This window comes from Diospyros lotus, chromosome 13 (genome assembly GCF_014633365.1).
Source record: "Diospyros lotus cultivar Yz01 chromosome 13, ASM1463336v1, whole genome shotgun sequence".
NCBI classification, from domain to species: domain Eukaryota; kingdom Viridiplantae; phylum Streptophyta; class Magnoliopsida; order Ericales; family Ebenaceae; genus Diospyros; species Diospyros lotus.
Window position 1 is genome coordinate 19,631,449 of NC_068350.1, and position 12,685 is coordinate 19,644,133.

Here is a 12,685-nt window from a genome sequence, read left to right on the forward strand (position 1 = left end):
TTGGTTGCCTAGGAAGGTTTGGGTAATCCTCAAAGGGTCTAGAAACAGTTTGCTCAATGGGATCGTGATAACCAAAAGAATTTCCAAACACAAACATGTAATCAAAATACTAAGACATGATGGAATCTGAACATGAAAATGCAGATAAGAATTCTAACAATGAATCTTACCTAACCTATTTCTCATGTATTAATAACACAACAACAAAATTAACAGAAACTAAGTTACTGTATTTTTTTTTTTTTTTGCAGCACTAATTCCATCACCGATCTCCCTGGCAACGGCGCCAAAATTTGGCTGCGCTTAACCTTGTGCATTTATTTCAAACAAACACATACAAAATAAACAAAGAAAGAAACAAGCATGCAGGCACAAGGCGTTTATACTCGCTAGTGTACGAGTGTGCGCTGTAACACAATTTAATTTTCTGGGAAAGTCCAGATCGATTCACTGGGAGATCGTTAATAAAATGAAAATAGAGCCACAATATAAATTGGATTGTCAGGCCAATTCATTTGATTTTAAGTGAACAAAAATGAAGTACTGTAACTGTAAGAAGTCTTGAGTCAAGGCAATGTTCAGTGCCAATTCCATAACTTCCCAACAAATAGATAGGTACCAGAAACATATGTCTGAATTAATTTGAGGTTTTGATATTAAAATGCATCTCAAGATGATGATAGTTCTTGGTCTAGAAATCTCCATACATGGCATGAGAGATTCTACATTAAGCAACTACCATAAATTAAAATAGAGTTAATATGCAGTAATCAGATAACCCATTTGGATTCGAGTATTATAGTATCTCCAGTTTAAGTAACCTCCATACATGGCATGGAGACTCTAAGTTTGGCTTATGCTCCACTCCAAATTCAAAGATTCAATGAACGCGCAATACTCAAATTAAATTAGGTTTCTGGTAATGCATTTGAAGTTCGGCTATCTTGGGAAATCTATGGCATTAGACACTGTCCTCGCTTTGGCCCAAGTTTAAGCTTAGCCACACATCTCCAAAGAAAAAATTAAAAAGACAGGAATTAAAGTTCTGGAATGTAAATACTGAAATTGAAATTAGAGAAATGTAGATGAACAATGAATTAAAGTTACAGAATAAAAAGAATAGAAACGAAAACTGCAGAATGTAAGTAACTGAAATGAAGAACACTAGAACAACATGAAGAAATAAAAAAAACTACTAGAATTTAAGAACAAAAAGAAAGGAATAGAACAGTGTGCTTTTCCCTTATTCTAGTTAAAATGGTGGATGGGGATTTCTTTTTGTGAAGCCGACGATAGATATATATATATTCATCTCCTGCAAATGGCCCTCGTCAAAGAAGAAATTACATCGCGTGCCATTACGGTCATTTGCGCTTGCTCTGACAAAAGATCGCATGCTGAAGCTGCTGTGCGCCTGCTGATTTCAAGAGCTGGGCTTCCTTTTTAATTCCAATTTAATTTCATGGGTTGCTTGGAGCTGGGCCTTCTTTTGCTTTGGACTTTGATGAGCCTCCAAGTCCACGCATGCTGCTTCCAAATCATTATAATATGTTATAATATTATATATATTATATGATATATTATATGCTTATTTATTATATTATATATATGCTTCACGCATGCACTTATATGATATATATATATATGTTTTATATTTATATAGGTATTATATTTATATATATTATAATATATATATTTATTTATTATATATTATATATTATATTTACTTACTATTTTATTATTATTATATATATATTTGGGAAATCTACATATAACCACGAAAGGCATATAAATATTCAATTAAAGCCAATTTCAAGGTCAAAATAAGGGTGAAAATATAATAAATTTTTGACATTTTTGAGCATCAATCAGTAACCCAAGGTGTTTCAAGGCCAGGATAGAAGATGAATCTACATTATGGAATTTAAGGTTTGGGTATCTAAATTACGAAGGCTTAAAGATTTTAAAGAAAAAGAACATGGTGACCAGTTTGGCTAATGTTGGTCGACTAAACAAGGTGTGTGAGATCTGTGTTATGGGAAAGCAACAAAGAAGATCCTTTCCAAGTAGAGGCTCAAGAAGAATAACTCGAAGGCTGGAATTGGTACACTCAGATGTGTGCAGCACCATTAATCTAACTTTAATGGGAGGCAATAGGTATATCCTTACGTTCATTAGTGACTTTAATGGAAAAACTTGGGTAAACTTGTTAAAGCAAAGATGAGAAGTCTTCAATAGATTCTACGAGCTTAAAAATTTGGCCAAAAAATAAAGTGGCTTCTATTTAAAAGGGTTGAGAATAGAAAATGGAGGGGAATACACCTCTAAGGAGTTCGAAAGATTCTACAGATATCATGGCATATATAATGCATCAATACACTATACCCTACACTCCTTAACAAAACAAAGCATCATAAAGGAAGAATCGAACCCTTCTCAACATGGTTGGGTGCATGTGAAATGAAAATAAGATGCTAAAGGAATTCTAAGGAGAAGCAGTGGTATGTGCAACTTACTTGTTACATTGATTTCCTTAAAAAAGGATCAAAGATGTTACTCCCAAAGGTTGATCATCTAAAAGTCTTTGGTAGTGTGGAAAGTTGAGGGTGCATTGGAGAGGTAGAACGGCATGACCAAAAATTCGTAGTGCCCATGATGCATACGGAAAGCTGTCTTAGCAGTATCCTCTGGTACTGCCCGAATTTGATGGTACCCATTTCTCAAATCAAGCTTCGGAAATATTTTTGCCCTATTTAACTCATCCAGTAGCTCATTAATAACGAGAATCAAAAAATTATCCTTGATCGTGATCTTATTAAGAGCACTAGTCGACACACATTCTCCAGGAACCATCATGTTTTTTAACCAAAAGGATAAGAGAGGAATAAGGACTGTTACTTAACCCAATCACTCATGTAGAAAGCATCTCTACTACAAGTCGTTCAATCTCTATCTTCTGATAATATGGATATCAATATGGCTTAACAAAGACTAGTCCAATTCCTGGTATTAATGGAACCTTGTGATCATGGGTGTGAGAGTGTGGTAGGCTGTTTGGTTCTTCGAAGACATCTTGGAATTTTTCCAGTAGCTGTTGAAAGTGAGAAGATTGATACTGTTCTTCTTGTGAAGGCTTTGAATTTTTCGAAGAAAATAATTGGAACAACATACCTTTATATCCTTTTCGTGCCTTTTTGATGAATTTTAATTCCCCAACTATTTGATTTGCTAGACATGACTCTCCTTGAAAAATCACCTCTGCCTCTACTACTTTGAACTTCATCTATAATTTTGCAAAGTCCCACAAGATTGGACCAAGTGTTTGTAACCATTGTGTGCCCAAAATAATATCATATCCATCCAAAGGAAGTAAATAAAAATCAGCAGACATAGGAATTCCTTGTAGGAGCTACCTTACACTTTTGTACTTCCCTTGACTAGATAAACGTTCACCTGATGCCACCATTACTTCAAACTGATGCCCACCTTTTTTGCTAGAACTTCACTGATGAAGTTATGAGTGGTTCTTGAATCAACCAAAACAACGGTGGATATGCGTGTGATGGTGCCTCTGACTCTCATTGTCTCCGGTGCTCTTGATCCTGAAATAGCATGTAAGGAAATTTCTGGAATGTCATTCAAGGATATTTGATCTGTGTCTTCTTCTTCCATAACCACATCGTCGTCTCATTCTGCTTCACAGAGTTCAATCAGGAACAACTTCTTACACTAATGACCTGGAACAAATTTTTCGTTATAATTGTAACACAAGCCTTTCACACGTCACTCCTACAATTCTGTTGGTGATAATTGTTTGCCTATTCTATCTCGAAAGTGGACGGATCGTGACAAGTAATATAGTGATGAATAGAGTGTCGTACTCATGAGAACTAACTTTTGACATTTACTCTAACTGATTTAACCTTAACCTAACACACACATTGATATAGCTATTAACAATGACTTCAATTGCAATGAAAACTAATTTACTAATAAATGATGCAACTAAAACAATTTATATGATTCAAAAACTCACAAGGATAAGGTACTAGGGTTTATGAATCCACTATCGGCCTTCTATGATTCAATTGTTCATTACTCGGATCTTGTTATTCCTTATCTTAGGTTGAAAATCGATGTTCTAATTACAACCAAAAGCCTCTCTCGATGGTCATTTAGTTCTATGTATATATATGAGATTAACTATCTCTAGTCAACCTTTGAAGATATAAACATGCATTTAATCACATTAATCATCACAAAAATGATTTCACAGGGTATAACGGTATCTCTACCTATTATAGGACCCTACGTTGTTTGTTAGCATGTCTAATCCATATTGAATCTCTCAAAAGCAATACAAATCACAAATATGCTTCAATGGTGATTAGGCATCAAAACGACATTATGAACATAACAAACAATCAACCCAAATGAACAAGAAAATAACAAATCGAGTAACTTTAAATCAAACAATTAGAAGTCGAGGTTTCATCATTCACCCTAGCTATGAACACTTAGCAATGCATTCTTACAATCAAAAGAAAAAGAAAAGAATTGGAATCCATAGCAGAGATTGAGAAAGAAAAGAAAAATACAACCCAAGAGTATATTCTTCAAGTTGCCTTCCTTCACCTCTTCAATCTTTCGTCAGCTTCTTTTTCATAAAAAACTCTCCAAATCTCTCAAGAATAAGACTTTATATAGTGCTTTTTAGGTTATTAAAGTTGTGCATAGTGAAAACTCTCGTTTCCCATTGATTGGGACGGAGACGGGCCGAAATTGCGCTTTGAATTGAAGTTTAGCACTCTACCGCGATCCTACCATGGTATGCTTGTTACTACAGACCCGTGAGCTCCAAATAGCAACTCCTAGAGTGGTCTTACAGCAGTATGCATTCCGTTGTAAGACCATGAGCTCTAGAAACTAATTCTTACAGCTATCCTATAGCAAAATGCATACCGCTGTAGGCCACTAGATTTCTTCCTTAACCTCTTTCTTCTTCGCTTTTCACTTTTCACTCTTATTCCACTTTCACTTTCTCCATCAAGATGGTAGCTGACCATGCCTTCAAGTCTTATTTCCACTTCTAACATGCACCAAAATCGTTTCTTTTTGTTCTATGTCCATTTTGCATGTGATGTGTACCTATATTGACAATATTGAGCCCAAAATGAGTAGCAATCATGTTCATTGAATACTTAAATGCTAAGCTTGAACCACTAAATAAGAGTGAAAATATACTGATCAAACACCCCCAAACTTAGCTTATTGGTCATCCCGAACAAGATTATCACTCATGCACACATTAGATAGCCTTACCATTAGTCTCAGATTTTGGTATCTTTTAAAATTCACAATGAGTTATCAAGTAATGCTCCACCATAGTTTTGGACTCATTCCATGCTTGACGTGTGTGTGTGCATAATTGGATTCTTTATCACGCGTAAGGTTGTTGCTACCCAACCATTCAATGGTCCTGTTTTCCTTTTCCCCTTATGACTTGCACTCCACCCCCAAACTTAAGTCTAGTTGGGTTTAGCTAGAGATAATGCTACCTTAGTCTGTGAAGGTTCTCCTTAATTTTGAGTGCTTCGACATTCCAACCTCTACCAAGCAGTCAAACCCACTAGTTTTCTTCATCCCCCATAATATAAGTGTTAGCACAATCATCCTTTACCTCTTCTTCTTTTTTTAACAAAGCCTCTCCTCTTTAAGCTTTATAGAAGAACCTTGTAGCAAGCTTTCAGCTAATGACTCCCAAGTCAGATGACCTTAGGGCACCAAGTGTTGAGACACCCTTATGGACTTAATCACCCGATTCAACTAGGCTACGAAGATAGGTGCATAATATATACAGGATGATTGATATAGTGTGCATGACATAACAATAGAGGGATAAGATTTCTAGCCTTTGGTCATTGCTTAGCTTCCATTAGTTTGTCTACACACTCCACAAAATTTTAAACATGCATGGAATCAACACATTCCTCAGTAGACACTACCACAGCTTGACCATCTCCAAACTCTTTTTTCTTTTTTTTTTATGTGCGTTACAATACTAAATCAAAGGGGAGAGTCTACTAGCCATCTAGGTAAGTGTATTCAACCTATGCAATGTGTAACCTGACACACGTGCTTAATAGAAGTCATCGCATGGACATATGAGTAAGTCAAACAATGTGAGGGGCATCACTATCAATTACTCTATGAATCATAAAAATGCCATGTAGTGTTCATCATTCTGGTAGAGCTATCCAACTTTTCTTTCTTTTGGCTATAACCAAGTAAGCTAACACATCATGCATGATTGGACCAACAAAACCCTCCCCCAAAACTTAAAATGAGCCATTGTCCCAAGGGCTCGAAAAGAATTAAATAGGAAGGAAGGTACTTGGGATGGAGAATTAGTGCAGTGATGGCCAGAGTGAGTCAATGGTCTTAGGAAGGTGGCAATGGCTGGTACTGGAGTAGTTGGGTGAACATGGATCTAGCCTCCTCATGCTAGGTACAAAGGTCAACTCTGAGAACATCCAGGCCCGCTTGCAACAAGGGGAATTGTCGATCTTACTCCTCTCGATTTTCTTATATCTGTGCTTGCATGGTCTCCAAGGTGGGCCGGAGTTAACTCCTCTAGGTCGGCATCGGGGTAGTAGCCTTACTGTTGGTGGTGCTTCAGGTTCCATGTCCTCCTCAGCTTCATCTTCTTCCTCAGCCTTTGCTGTTGTGTCTAGCATTTGAGCTACATGTCGGTGCTAGGTAATTTGAGTCTGCGACTGCCAGATAGTGTAGAGATTGATGATGATGGGTTTTATCTTGTCAAGCTTAGATCATAGTGTAGGGACTTTTTCTTGCTTGCACAATGCCGAGATGAATGCTGGAAAATAAAGTCTCTTCTTGCTACCCTTGGTCAAGGCAAGGGAGACAATTTGTTAGAAAATGCGCTCACTAAAATTCAAGTCATGTCCGATAACCAAGGTATATAGCAGTTGCATTCGGGGAGGATAAATTTTAGTCATGTGCGAGGATCGAGCTATGTTATAGGATAAGACGTAATGAAAGATCTTCGCCTTGAGGTTGAGCTCGTTATGAAGCACCACATTGTGGGGTGGCCACAGTGGTGGAATGTCTTCATTGAAGCAAAAATGGGCCACTTGATTCCAGTCCACTATGTTCGGGAGAATCGTCCCTGGTCCCACTTGATAAAATTTTTGGATTATATCTGGATTGAATGGCACCCACACTCCTCTCACATATGTATGGAAGGCATGGTCTTCCTCATCCTCATCGTCACCTCCTAGAATGTTATCATTGAAATTGGCGATGAATTCTTGGACCACTGATGGATAGATTTTGAGAGGCTTGGCACAAAAATTGTGCCACTACTTGGCATGAATGATGTCTGGAATTCCTGTGAGCTCAATGTTAGAAAGGTCAACTTCCTGCTCCCTATGGAGGGGCCATGACTCTATTACTCGGACTCGTTCTTTAGCTTTGGCAGTAAGGTAGATTGGGAAACATGGAGGATCAACTCGCGGCCGTTTGGAAGCATTTGAACTCGTGACAATGGCTTTACCTTTGTTTGCAACTGGAGTATAGCGAGGTTAGGGTGCCATCTTTGCTTGGGATCGTTCCTGCAAGCACAAAACCAACCATGAGAAGGGGAATGAATAAGGGAAAGAATCAATTATTTCTCTGTTTGTTTCTTTTTTTTTTTTTTATAGATATATATATTTTGTAGAAGCCAAAGGTGCCACAATATCCCCCAAACTTAACTCATTCCATTCCCCCAACTCATAGTGCAATGTGTGTGAAAATGTGTGATTGGGGCATTTCATCGAACACTTGGTGTGCTTGCTGAAAGGGAAAAAGGAAAATAGGGCTTAGGATACACTAAAGTTTCCCCCAAAAAAATCACAACAAACAACAACAACATCACCAACAACAACATCTTTGCTCCCATTCATAAATCAACTTAACACCCATTTCCACAATGGAGCATCAATCCATACAAAAACACTAAAATGATTCCAGACATACCATAAATGTTGAAGTTGGAGAGTGTAGAGGGGAGGTCCTTGAGGAAAAACTAGGGAAATTTGTATGGGAGAAAGCTGGGATAATAGTGGGAGGCTAGGTAAGGGTGGGGTGAGGGAAATTTTTAGAGGGAGAAGAGAAGGAGAAGGCAAGGGGGGGGGGGGGGGGAACAAATGGGCAGGGGGTCGGCCTATTAAAGCCGACCCGTACCACGGTGTGGTCGCAGCATGCATGCCGCGACTGACCTATGAGCAGCAGATAGGCTATTGCCTCGAGCGGTGGCCACGGCATGCATGCCACAGTCTTGGCGCGAGCTGCTCCCCCTGTTTATTTTTATTATATTTTCATTTTTTTTCTCTCTCTCTTTCTCTTTATTTTTTTTACTTTTATTATTTTATTTTTTTATTTGCATGTAGCCTAGGCTCTAAATGGCAACTCATGGACTAATCTTATATGTTGAAAGATGAATTACCCTATGCTTTCTAACATGCCATGAATGAAGAAGTCTCCTAACTAAGACACTTTCTGACCTAATGCCCAACATTCTAAAACAAATGCAAAATAGAAAAATCAAAGGAAACAATTAGCAATTAAAGATGAAAAGATAGAAAATTGGGTTGCCTCCCAAAAAGCTCTTGTTTATAGTCATTAGTTTCATTGTGTTGCTGCTCATTCCTGATTGCTCAACTCGGTGGATGTCTTTTCCTTGGCATAGTCATCCCCTAGATATGGCTTGAGTCGCTGTCCATTCACCTTAAATGTACCCTTGGTGTCATAAGTGACATCAACAGCGCCGTGTGGATAAACTTTGACAATAGTGAATGGCCCAAACCACCTTGAGCGCAACTTGCCTGAAAATAACTTGAGGCGTGAGTTGAATAACAACACTTTTTGCCCCACCTCAAAATGCTTCCTATGAATATGATGGTCATGCCATTTTTTGGTTCTCTCTTTGTATAACCTAGCACTTTCATATGCCTCCAACTGAAATTCATCCAGTTCATTTAACTACAACATTCTCTTTTCACCGGCCTTCTTTAAATCAAAATTTAGCTTTTTCACTACCCAATAGGCTCGATGCTCCAACTCAACTGGTAAGTGACATGCTTTTCCAAAGACAAGGCGATACGGTGACATCCCAATAAGTGTCTTAAATGCAGTGCGATAAGCCCATAGCTCATCGTCAAGTTTTTTTGACCAATCTTTACGAGATATACTCACTGTGAGCTCTAAGATCCTCTTCAACTCTCTATTTGAAATCTCCACTTGCCCACTTGTTTGGGGGTGATAGGGAGTAGCAACCTTGTGTTTCACCCCATATTTGGCTAAAAGAGTATCAAAGTACCGATTGCAAAAATGCTTTCCCCCATCACTTATTATGGCCCAAGGAGTACCAAAACGAGTAAAAATATTTTTCTGAAGGAAACTCACCACAGCCCGGCCATCATTAGTGGGTAATGCAACAGCCTCAACTCACTTGGAGACGTAGTCCACTACTACCAAAATATAAACATTAGCAAATGAGGGTGAGAATGGGCCCATGAAATCAATGCCCCAAACATCAAACAACTCAACCTGAAGAATTCCATGAAGAGTTATTTCTTGCTTCCTTGATATGTTTCTCGTTTGTTGGCACTGGTCACACTTCTTTACCACTGTCTGAGCATCTCTAAAAAGAGTGGGCTAATAAAATCCAGATTGAAGAACCTTTGCTGCTGTCTTTGTTGCCCCAAAATGTCCACCATATGGTGAAGCATGACACTACTCTAGGATCAATTCCATTTCTTCTTCCGGGACACACCTCTGAATTACTTTGTCAGTGCCTCATCAATAAAGAATAGGATCCTCCCAAAAGTAATACTTGAGATCTTAAAAGAACTTTTGGTGCTGATTGTAGTTAAAATCTGGTGGCATAATATTGCTTGCAAGATAATTCACATAATCAGCATACCAAGGTGCCTCTATGTCATTGGCCTTTCTTTCAACCATAAAAGGTTGTTCATTTGGAAAATTTTCATTTATGTCCTCAGTTGCAGTTTGCTTGAAATTTTCCATTCTAGAAAGATGGTTAGCCACCACATTCTCCCATCTTTTCTTTGCAAACAAATACCTCAAGGCTGCGTGATCAGTGTAGATAATCACCTTGGACCTAATGAGATAAGATCGAAACTTCTCAAACACAAATACCACTTCTAGTAACTCTTTCTCTGTAATAGCATAATTCAACTGAACATCATTGAGAGTCCGACTAGCATAGTAAATAACATGGAAGATCTTATCCCTCCATTGTCCCAAAATTGCACCCACTACATAATCACTAGCGCCACACATGAGTTCAAATGGCAAGTCCCATTATGGTGCCACAACCACAGGTGCTGAGATCAACTTCTCCTTGATCATGTTGAAAGACTTTAGGCATTCCTTCGAGAAGTCAAATTTGGCATCCTTCTCCAACACGTTGCATAGTGGCTTCATAATCTTAGAGAAATCCTTGATGAATCTTCTATAAACACCAGCGTGCCCTAAGAAACTTCTAATGCCCTTGACTGACGTTGGTGGAGGGAGTTTCTCAATTACTTGAATCTTTGCTCTATCGACCTCTATGCTCCTAACTGAAATCTGGAGTCCTAACATAATTTCTTCTTGGACCATAAAGTAACACTTCTCCTAGTTAAGCACGAGATTTGTTTCTTCATAGCGCCTTAGAACAAGAGTCAAGTTCTTTAAACACTCGTCAAATAATGAACCAAAAACTAAGAAATCATCCATGAATACTTCAATAAATCTCTCCACCATGTTTGAAAAAATTGACATCATGCAGCGTTGAAATGTAGCAGGTGCATTACATAAGCTAAAAGGCATAATTCGGTATGCAAATGTGCCATATGGACAAGTGAATGTTGTTTTCTCCCGATCTTCTGGGGCTATTGGAATTTGATTGTATCCCAAGTAGCCATCAAGGAAACAATAGTGGGAATGGCCTGCTAGATGCTCCAACATTTGATTAGTGAATAGTAGGGGAAAGTTATCTTTTCGGGTTGCATCATTCAACTTGCGATAATCTATGCAAACCCTTCATCCTGTAGTTAGTCGGACTTAAATGAGCTCGTTATGTTCATTCTTTTCCACTATGATTCCTCCCTTTTTTAGCACAACCTGGACAGGACTAACCCATGCACTATCCAATATGGAGTAAATAATCCCAGCATCAACCAATTTCAATACCTCAGCTCTGACCATATCTTGAAGATGAGGGTTTAGTCAACGTTGATGTTGCACTACCGGCTTATAAGTTTCTTCCATGAGGATCTTATGCATGCAAAGGGAAGGACTAATGCCTTTGATATCCCTTAAAGTCCATCTAGTAGCCAATTTGTATTCCCAAAGCACCCGAAGTAATTTATCTTCCTCGTCTTTTTTGATAGAATTTGCAATGATAACTGGAAGAGTAGAGGCTTCCCCCAAATAAGCGTAACGAAGATGTGAGGGCAGCTGTAACGACCCGTCCTAGATTAGCAATTTTTTTTTTTTTTTTTTCAGTGATTAATTAATGCAATTAGTTAATTTTTAGTTTAATGCATATTTGCCAATTAATTAATTTAATTTGGCAATAGAGATTTTTAATCGAAAAAAATAGTGATAAATAGAATTAATTCTTTTATTTTTAAAGAGAATTAAGAGTAAGGGCTTGTTTGGCTTTTTAGCATTAGTTATTTTATATTATTGCTTAATTATTTAATTAAGTGATATATATATGGGATTTAATTAAATCCAAATATAAGATAATTTAAATAATAATCTCCTAAATAGGTTAGGAGAAGGTTTTAAATAAAGTCTAGTGGGCCTAGGATTAATTAAACCTATTTTAGCCCATTAGGTTTTATTGTTATTAGTATATATATATATGCATAGCATGTAATTGGCCAAAAAGGAAGTTCTTCTTCAAATCTTGGCCGTGAGCAGCGCTTAGGAGATCTAGCAGCAATCAAGAAGTTCTTTTCTCCAATTTTTATCAATTAAATCAGAGCATCTACAGGCAAGTTCTTCCATTCCATTCTCAAGCTTTCTTCATTCTGTATAGATATATATATGTACATATATACGCACAGTTCATGCTTCATAGCATTCCAAGAAATTTCAGATTTAAGTTCCAGTTTTGATCATGTTTTTGCATTATAAATCAGCCCTTATGTGATCTTGGATTAATAGCAAACTATTGTTTCGATTCCTTTTAATGAGAAAGCAAAGAAAATAGAATGTATATTTATATATACATGCATACAGTGGCAGAAAACCAGATTTTTCAATTGAGTTGAATCATCGATTCTTCGAGTTTTGATCTGTTTATTTGCTATAATAATGATTCTTGCTTCATTGGGACTTGTTTTTCCCAAGATTTCTTCGAATGGTGATGTTTAGAATCAAATTCCAGCATCTGGATACTCTATTAGTATCAGTTTCGATTTCTGGCGAATCCTTTCACTATTTCGAATTTACTTCATTTTTTCCAGAACGTTTTTATTCTCTTGTGGGCCAATTTTGACCTTTATGGAGCCCGAATCTTGGAAAACACAAAACATAAAAGTTGTAGTTCTTCCTCTTGGCTTTCCACATAAATTTGAATCAGCTCAATCGGAGTTTAGATGAG